Genomic DNA, 10,572 nt, shown 5'->3' with positions numbered 1-10,572 from the left:
TGTTCAGTGATGAATTGGGTCAGAACTGGAGTCTTGTCATTCAATCGTGAACAGCCTCTGCGTTCATTTCACAAGTAAATAATTCTAACTTCAAGGTGCAGCACTTAAATTAATAGGAGCATACTAGGTTTAATCGATGTATGGTGAATTTAGATAATCCAAGAGACGATCCTCAGGAAAATCGAGTATTAATTAAATTTAATATTCCTTCATTTGGTACATTAAATGCTTCCGTCCTTTTCTTGACCAGTCGTTGACTTTGATTCAACCGACTAGTTCTGATCTCAGTATCTTTCTTCAGCTGTTCAGTCTTTAGTTGTAGTTTCTTCAGTTGCTCATTTCTCCTGTAATCTTCAGTTGAGATGTTAAAGCTACGAGTTTTGGTATCATCAAAACTAGGATGAATATTTTTTCTGATTTCCAACAAGAGGAGACCATCGAGATTTTAGAGATTCAAGACTTATTCACCCGTGGAAACCAGGTTAGATTTAGGAGTTTAGAGCTTTAAAATAAGTGTTGGTAAGAACCGCCTTCACTGGTTAGTTTGATAAAATTTATGCTTGTTGGTGACTTTTGTGCTTGAATTGTTGAGGATTTTAAGAATTCTTTCATTCTATTTTTTCGAGGCATCGATGATCTAGAAATCTACCCATTCGTGTTATTAATTGTATTCTTCTGATTATTCGAGCACAAACAATGCCTTAAGTTTGGGAGAGTTGATAACACTCACTTTTCCATGATTTTTAATGTGTTTATGACGTCAATTTTATTGGGAATTGAGTGTTTGATGATTGTTTTATGCTTAAATTGCTTTTTGAAGCTAAATTTGGAAGTGTGGTCTGAACAAAAGTTGTAGATCATCGCGATATGAGTTTATGAGCGCAAAACAAATCGTAAATCGAAATTTGGACAAGGGCTTTATGACCGAAACAAGAAAAGCGCGCACAATAGTGAATAGTGGCCTACGAGATTAATGGGATTTTGCCGATTTTTGAATTTTTTATGAGTATTTTTGGAGTTCTGTATTTATTCTATGCGCCTATATATATGTCATTTTCTTGACCCATTAGACACCCCACTTCATGTTGGATTTGTATACTGAAAGCAAGAACCTTTTATGCTTGTATACAATGATTCCTATGTTCACTATTTAATCTCCTATCTGATTGTGTTCATGATTGCATATGTATGTTCCTTATCTCTATATAAGTAGATTATATTTTGTGTTGTAGATCACAGAAGACCATATAATTGGAATAACCTTAAGAGATATTAAATGATCACAGCCGAGATGACTTTAGGACGAGTCATTGGTTTAGGCTACAGTATAGATGGAAGCAGTTTGTCTTGACTACTTGTCTATACTGGTACGTCATAACGTATTGATAGGACCAGAGTGAGATGTATTCTTCTATCTGACTTAAGTGAAGAATCAAGATCTCGGTGACTTAATAGAATCTTAATACTAATAAGATTTCAAATATATATGTTGATTCGCATATCACTTTGACTTACTATGGGTGATAGTTAAATAGTAACTTGAGTACTCTGTATCTTGGATGATAGCGGTCAATATATGATATTTGATTATCTGTATTAGTACCCGTATCCGGTATAGGATAATTACATCCCCTTAAGGAGCTCAATAAGGTTTATTGCGTTAAACTCTGCAGGTTGATTAAGTTCAGACGCAATAATAAAGTTTGAGTAGTATTGCTTAAGGATTACAAAGATATTAATTAATTTAAGCTGTCAGAGCTCTAATTAATTAATGGATGTCGGATATTTTAAATACGGAGATTTAATAAGTCTAAATACAAGCCCCGACTCATCACTGGCAATAAAGGGGTAAGTCAGTATTGATTCTCTAGTGGAATGAATTAATACTTATGAATTAATTATGGTCTGGGCTGATCATAGAAATTAATTCATTGGAGGCCCATCTTTATTCCTTGTATCTGGTCCCTGGACTGGCCCAAAGTCTCCTTGCCCTAGCTGGAGAATTCGAGAAGCACAGAACTGGAGCCCCAAGCGCTGTATTTTATGTATTTAAATACAGCTGTCTGCTCTCAGGAAAATACACACAAAAAATTAGGGTTTTGAGAGCAGCAGAGCGGCGCTAGCGTGCAAGGCAGAATTCTCTCTTGGGACTTTCATAGCTCGTTGTTCATCCAACGGTGAAAGCTGAGCGGGATACAGTTCAGAAGATCAGAGCTGGAGTCGTTTAACTCGATCATCGACAGCCTTTGCATACAGTTTTCAAGTAAGTAATTCTAACTCCTATGTGCAGCACTTAAATTCATAAGAACATGTTAGGATTAATCGTTGTATGGCAAATTAAGATATCCAAGAAACGATCTCGTTGGGGCTAATAATCCTTCACTTCACCTCTCTTCTCCATCTTTTCATATTTTTCAGTTTTAATTGAAGATTCCAGCTGTTCCTTCACAATTCTTTCCGAGTTTAATCTATTTTATTTATTTTAATTGCTTTCTTTTCTATTATGTCTTTGATTTATTTATTTATGCCTGGCTAGTTTTACTATCTGATTCTAGGGTTTGTACATAATTGATTGAATTTGTGTATTTGAATTATTGATACACTACAAGAAATCGCTCATAGATGACGGTTTTTAGTCGTCATCGATGCCCTCTGTGAACCGTAAAGTATAGTGGTGTCACATATAGACCCTAGTATAGATGACAGTTGTTAAAGGTCACGTGTACATACTTTGCTTGACAACCGTAGTATACTTACATGTATAATCCCTAGTATACTTACTTAAAGGTCATTATATAATGCATGACACTCGTAATATTTTTCTTGACGCTCTCTGACCGTTCAATAATATAAAACATGACGGTTCTTGGTATTATATTTGACACTTTGTAATGGTCATGTATGTAGATTTTCATGACGTTTATATATATATATATATATATATATATATATATATATATATATATGTGTGTGTGTGTGTGTGTGTGTGTAGTGACCCGCTCTTTTTATGTTATTTAAATCCAGTATCGCGATACTAAAATCGCATCTTTCAGTAAATGGAATCCAGTTCACAGTTTATTAGAATTCAGCTTGATCCTGATTTAATTATCAGACGGAGTTATTATTTTAGCTTTATGCTTTTGTATCGCGTGAGTACATCGCGATGAGAATTATCGAGCCATTCAGTAATTATTATTTCCAAGTTATAACTGACTTAGCGAAGTCATGTTATTTACTAATTGAAAAACAAATGTTATTATATTTTATTAGTGCTACCAGAAGTCTTGGAATTATTTCCAACTTTGCAGATTAAATCCACGGATTTAATTTAAGTTATTTTACAGATTATCGATATTAGCAAACAAGAAAGCAGTTATTAAACGAATACAGAAACGCGATATTTAGGAACTCGAGCCAGTATTTTATTTACAGTTTACAGATTACAAATTAGTTCTCAGCTTGGAAATTCATAGTATATTACAAGTTGGGACTTATATGGCCCACTTCTCAAGTTTGGAACACAAAAGTCAAAGAGAGAGAAATGTAAAAGTGGAGTGCAGCCGTGCAGGAGCATCAGCCGACCATCCCTCTGCACTTCCATCTCATCCACCTTCAGCAAGAGTCTTCCAACCGCCTTCCATGGCTGCCCGGTTCCCTCAAGCCTCTACCTCCAGCCACCCTATTCCTGCACATCTTCCTAGCATACTCAAGTATGCAGCATCATTTTCTTTATTAATACCAACCCAGCCAGCAAATGCTAATTCTCACTCTCAGTTTATTTCACCAAAAACTTGAAGAACAACCGTGTGTTTCTACCAAAGCTCTCAAGGTAAGCTTTGTCCTTAACTTTGCTATTTTCAGTTCAAGTCTCCTGCATTCTTATCAACAAGAAACCTTCAATTCATTTCAGTTATTACCCATTCATTTCAACTCCAACAGCAAGCAATCAGTTCAAACACATTCAAGGTATTCTACTATCTTGAATACTCAATTCAGTTCGCATCCATGCTAAGCATAATCACAGTTCATCTACACGAAATAGCCAAGATATGTTGTACAATAGGGAGATACTTTACAACAGAAGGATTTACATGCTTCACTTTCACTGCACTCTAGAATAGCAATTACGAGAACTCACGACCACAAAAACTAGGACCTTGAATCGAATTGAGTTGAGTTACTTAACTTTGGGAAAGAGGGGCCGACTGCCCAAGCAACTGCCGAGCCCCAACTGCCGGAACGGAGGGAGAAGGCGGCGACCTCTCATCGTCTCGCCTGCATCAGAGTAATGACGACGTCGGACCTGGAGAATCGCCGAGGCCGACCGGCACCAGGGCCCGGAGCAACAATCGATCGACTGAGGCGATTTCCCCTTTTCTGGGATCTAGGGCTCAACGTCGGAGAGGGATGTGAGGACGGGAGTTGGGCGGCGCCGCTCACATGCAGCGACCGCTCGCCGGATTCCAGCAGCGGCGACCTGGCAATCGAGATTTAGGGCTCGCCGTTTCGCCTTGGACGACTTCAGCAGAAGAACAGGGGAGAAGGGCGCTGGAGTTGTGTGCGCCGGCAGCTGAATGGCTGGAGAAGGAGGAGCCGATCGATTTGAAGAAGAGCCGAGCGGCCGGCTTTGAGAGAGATCAGAGAGAGAAAAGCGAGAATTGATTTTGGGGAGAGAGAGAGAGACCGACAGTTGAATAGAGAGAGAGTTGGGCTTGATGTTTATTTGTTGTTTGGGCTTTCACTTCTATTTCAAACTGGGCCAGTATTTATTCATTTTGGGCCTCACCTTTTGATTGTTTTGGGCCACTCCCATTATAATTAAGTTTGGGCTTTAATTGTTTTAAAAAGAATTGGGCTGAGATATATATTTATATATTGATAGACTTTCATTCCAAATCCCATATGTTTTGTTGGGCCGATTTATTGTTTCACTTGAGCCAATTTATTGTTTATTGGACTATAAATTATCCTTCAAGCCATTTTTGATTAATTAGTAGGCTATTTTATTGAGCCTCTTAATTAATGAGCTTATTACTATCTCCTTCAAGCCCAAATAATTTAAAGTGGATTGTTATCGTTTATTTCATTTAAGCCACTTGTTTTATTTAATTAATCGACTACCCTTTTTGAGCCATTAATTAATTAAAGTTACATTAGTAATTATATTCTACTGTCAAGCCCGATAAATTCTTACGGGGTTACTTATGGGATGAACCGAGTCAGTTCCTTCTATTTATCGAATACAAGAGCGAGATTATTTTATTTTACGAATTTAGAATGTTCCGATGGGGAAGGAAGAATTACAGATTTATTCGACCGCGGTAAACGAGAGTTAGCTAAATCTTTTAGCAATGATTAACAGTAGAAATTTTCGACTATCGCTCAGAGGATTAGTTCATGCATACCAGTCTCATGCATGGTTAATTATGCATTCTCATTCTGAGAATTTTTCCCGAGTAAGTATCTTATGTATTTTCTCGAAATCAAGGTCAAGGTCGGGAATAACCGTCAATCAAGGAATCACCGAATCACCAAGATCTCAAATCAGGTGGGTTTATTTTCAGATATATCAAATCAGTTTAATGTTACTTTCAAGCAAGTTATTTTCATTACAGAATCTATGAACGAAAAGCTATCTCAGATATCTCAGTTATTGTCTTGCCATAAAATGTTTCATTTAGTATGATATCTATCTGATGAGGCAATGCCAGTTATAGTAATCGAATTCGGGTCCTGAGCAGTTGATAGCTATCCTGCCAGGGCTAGTGTACACCCAGGGCCGTGAGTCATCTAACGGGTTGGCCGGTCAGGTGTCCGTGAGAGGTGGCCACCTCTCCGGCACACAAGCTTCAGATATGATAAAATACAAGAAGAACTTAGACTGATCAGTCGATCTTTAAGAATCACAAAAGAATTTAGTAAGCTTGGGCATATTTCATGAAAACTCCCTTGCTGTACTGTTAAGATGGCATGACAATTTATGTTTTCACTGCAAGTTTCTATAGGCATATGTACCCACTGAGTACTTTCGTACTCAGCCCTGCATGTATTTCTAAATGTGCAGGTTGAGCAGTAGCTGGTGGTGATGAAGTGACGAGCAGGAAATCCCTTTTGTCCGAAGTCATATGTATTAAAGAACTCTTGAGTACATGTCGTCATACATGTAATCAGAACCTTCTTCCGCTGCGTACTCAAAAGAATTTCATATTATTTTTTGCTAAGTCGAAGCTACTCGAACTTACTAGTTTGACTAAGTCATTACGACTCTAACTCCGTTGTAAATGTTCCCTTCGAAGTTAATATTTAAGTATGTTTCTTCGTTGTTTATTATTTATTTGTTCAACCCCTTTCTATTCCGCTTCTTATTTCCAACCCTTGGTCATGGTTTTCCGGCTTAATTATCCTTAATTAAGTCCGGTCGTGACAATATATATATACTTGACACTTTTGAAATGTCATATAAATGAGTACATTACGTTTTGTTATACTTGACACTTAATAACCATCATGTATTATAGAATATATCACAATATTTGTTATATTTAAAACTTTCATCATCATGTAAAATAGAATATATGACATTTATTTTTCCTATTTTATTTATTTTTTATTATTTTTAAATTTATAAATATCAATAAATATAAAATAACAAGTTTACAAATATTGAAAGTACTAATTTGAACTAGGATAATAATTAACCATCCAATATCCACAGATTCATTATTGGGAAAATTGCATGTAAATACACAAACTTTGCTCAAAATTCATATTTGACATGAAGTTAGGAGGATTTTACAATTAAATACACCAACTTTGTAAGTTGTTCAATTATGACGCTGAATTCATTTCCGATGATTGAAAAAAATGACGAGAAGTTAGGATTTCATTTCATTTCGTTTTGTTATTTGTCCGGCGAACTAAAAGATGTGTGCCGACAACCCACGTAGGAGCTACGTCATTTTAAAATTTGGAGAAAATAAAATCGGCGTCAAAATTGAACAACTTATAAAGTTGGTGTATTTAATTGTAATTAAAATCCTAATTTCACGTCAAATATGGATTTTGAGCAAAGTTTGTGAATTTACATGCAATTTTCCTTCATTATTTTACAACATCTCCAACATCTATAATGAATATTCAAAAAGTTACTAGTCTTCATTCTCAACGCTCCTATATGGCTTTCTTCATTCTCAATGCTCCCATCTTTTTTCAGTCTAGCTTTTTTCCACCTTAGTATATTATCTAATTTTAATTTAAACATCAGAATCATGAGGTGGCAAGTTAGAAATTGGCATGTTATGTATGCCGCCCAATAAAAAACATGTTCTTATTTCTTCAAAAAAAAAAAAAACATGTCCTTATTTTTCAAGGTATCAGCTACCACAATATTTTAAACCGACATGCTATTGTCATGCATGTAGTAATCAACAAAAGTAGTGAAATCCGCATATATATACTTAGTGGTGAGAAGGTAGTTTTCGTGTGCCTTCATCGTTAGGTAACTATGAAGTATGTAGTGATGAAGTAGATGTGCCTTGGACCAGTAAGTTGGGACCAAAAAGAATTGTGGTTTGTGAAGTGTTAGCCCATTTTTGGTTTTCATAAGGATCATGAAAACCAAACTTTTGTGGTTCGACTCGAATAGAATTTCATGTTAGATTATTGATTTTACTAATACAAATAGGTATTGTGCGCGCGGGTCCAAGTTTAATATCAAGACCACATCTATTTGTTTCTGGGTTATTAAATAGACCGATTTATGTTTATGGTGACTTTTTAGTTCGAATTTATAAATATTACAAATATAACTTAAGCTTATATCCTTTGCTTAATTTATAATCCGATTCAAAATTTCAGTTATTTAAGGATGACGTGTCTCACTGAAAGCTACATATATCATATTTTATATCTCCATATTAACTCCCAGACATCATTGTTTAATCGAAAAAATCCACAATCTCATTAATAATTATTTATGGGAAAAACTTGCAAGAAAGAATCGAAGGTTGAATGTGTTTCTTTTGATAATGTAAAATCTGAGTTTCTTAATGTGAGGATGCATGGTGTTTGAGAGCTGATATGGAGATAAAAAAAAATTAGGAAAATAATTACTAAGTCGGCTTCCATTGAGACATGTTATCCTCATGTAGCTGGAATTTTAACTCGAGCTGGCTATTAACTTAATAAGGAAAATAAATTCAAATTATATTTATAATATTAATAAATTTGTGCTTAAAAGTCCTCATCGATTTAAAGTTCGAGCTAAAAAGATTCCCCTCTCAACAAAAAAATTATTTCAAACAAAAAAACGAAAATTTTCTCCATAATTTGCATCTTCTTCCTTTTTTTTTGTATGACAATAAGAAGTCTTTTAATTTTTTGAGCACGGTACAACCTCTGTAAATATATATATACTGTGTTTAGGAATAAAATTTTATAATTCCAACTTGGGATTAATTATAAATAGAAATAATTTCAATTGTAATAGTTATACGCCTCCATTTGAAAATATATATATATATATATATATATATATATATAAATATATATGTGTCTTGTTATAATAGATTTGAAGTTGATATAAAATACTTGCGTAAGGTTGTATGATTTTAGAGGGGTTGTATGATTTTATGGCCAAACAATACATGAACTTTGAAAGAAGATACAATTTTCACATGAATTTTTATTTAAGTCAAAAAATATATGAATTTATATTTTTGTTGGAATTTTCCCATGATGTTAACTTTCGACGAAATTAGAGCTTAGTTGGCAGTCGAAAATTCACTTGATATTGGTCTAACTTATGATGATGAGGAGTATTTAGAAGCTCGGAGGTATGAGAATGCAAAAATTAATATATTTGACTTAATTTTGACTGTCAATTAAGCTCTAATTTCATTGAAAGTCAAACTTAGGTGAAAATTGCAACAAAAATATAAATTCATGTATTTTTTGGCTTAATTGAAAGTTCAGGTGAAAATTACAACTTTTTTCAAAATTTGTGTATTTTTTGGCCATGAACCCTTTAAGAAACTTGTAAGTTTTTGAAACTTATAAGATATTTCATGAGTAATTAAATTGCAATTTTTAAAGAACTCAGAAATTAGAGAGAGAATTTTTGTTACAAAGAGAAATTCGAAGAAAGATGAATTTGAAAAGGTATATGAAAAAAATTAATAAAAAATTGTAATTAAATAATATTTATAAAATAATTATTACATATAATATTTATAAAATAATTATTACATGTATAAGGTTATGAAAAAGTAAGATAGAAGTAGTGGTTTAGAAAAAATAAAGAAAAATTGAAAATAACGAAACTTATTTTCTAGAGAGCTTATAAGTTTTTACAAGGTGTTAAATTTTTTTTTTTCAACACTTTAAAAAATATATATAAGCTCGCCAAACACCCACTTAATCTTTTGAGTCGCAACCAGGGGCGGAGCTAGGGGTGGGGCAGGGGGGTCATTGGGCCCCCCTGGGATTTTAAAAAATAACAGGGGTATTTTCGTAATTTTATATTAAAAATAAAAAATATATATTTTATCTACATTATTATTATGTTGAGATATTTTAAGCTGTAATTGGTATGCAATATTTAGAGTTAAGACGTTTTGAAGAAGTGAGTACATAATTAATTTATACATATCATGATTGGATTGGATTCTAGAGATTTATTTTTTTAATTTGATATTAAAAGTTACTTTGTCTTACAAAGTTTTATGAGATTTTTGCAAATAAAATCACAAACTATTTCAAATTTGTAATTTTAACATGACTTTTGACTGTGGCGAATTAAATCACAATTTTTTCAATTACGTTCCCTATTTTTTTTTCGATCGTCAGAGTGTTGAATTGCAGCTTACGTGGATTAGTAAAAACGACGTCGTTTTTGTGAGGCCTAAACGACGTCGTTTCGTACAATTTCAATTAATTTTTTTTTTCCAAATTAGAAAGAGACTGTATCTTGTATTTGCACCATAATTTTCAAAATGTAGTAATTTTATTGCAAAATACATCGTAACATGAATATTACATGGAGAAATAATTCACACAAACTTCAAGTTAACAATTCGACAATCGAAAAAATTGGGGGATGAAATTTCAAAAATTAAAAAAGATGAGTGCTTTACTTCGCCACACTTTCAAAGTTACGTTAAAAAATTTTTGGACCCCCCTGAATCGAAAGTCTGGCTCCGCCCCTGGTCGCAACATCATTTAATTTATCTGTCTGTATTCGATCGATAACTTTTTCACATGATTATCTTTTTGTAGAGACTCATGTATTTTGCATCCACTTTAAAATTCTCCCAGATACACATATATGTTATGATTATAATCTTTATATCTTTTGCATGTACTTTAAAATTAAATAAAAAGGTTTATTATCTTAAACCTCCCATTTCAGAATAACCTTCATTTAAAAAAATAATTTTTATATCCCAATAATATGATTTAATAGATATATATTTTACAGTGGGTAAATATCATGAAAACCCCTGAACTATATCCACTTTATCAAAAATATCCTGAAACTTTCGAAATGTTCTCTAAACCCTCAAACTATTAGGT

This window comes from Salvia miltiorrhiza, chromosome 2 (assembly GCF_028751815.1).
Source record: "Salvia miltiorrhiza cultivar Shanhuang (shh) chromosome 2, IMPLAD_Smil_shh, whole genome shotgun sequence".
NCBI classification, from domain to species: domain Eukaryota; kingdom Viridiplantae; phylum Streptophyta; class Magnoliopsida; order Lamiales; family Lamiaceae; genus Salvia; species Salvia miltiorrhiza.
This window is presented reverse-complemented; position numbering follows the sequence as displayed.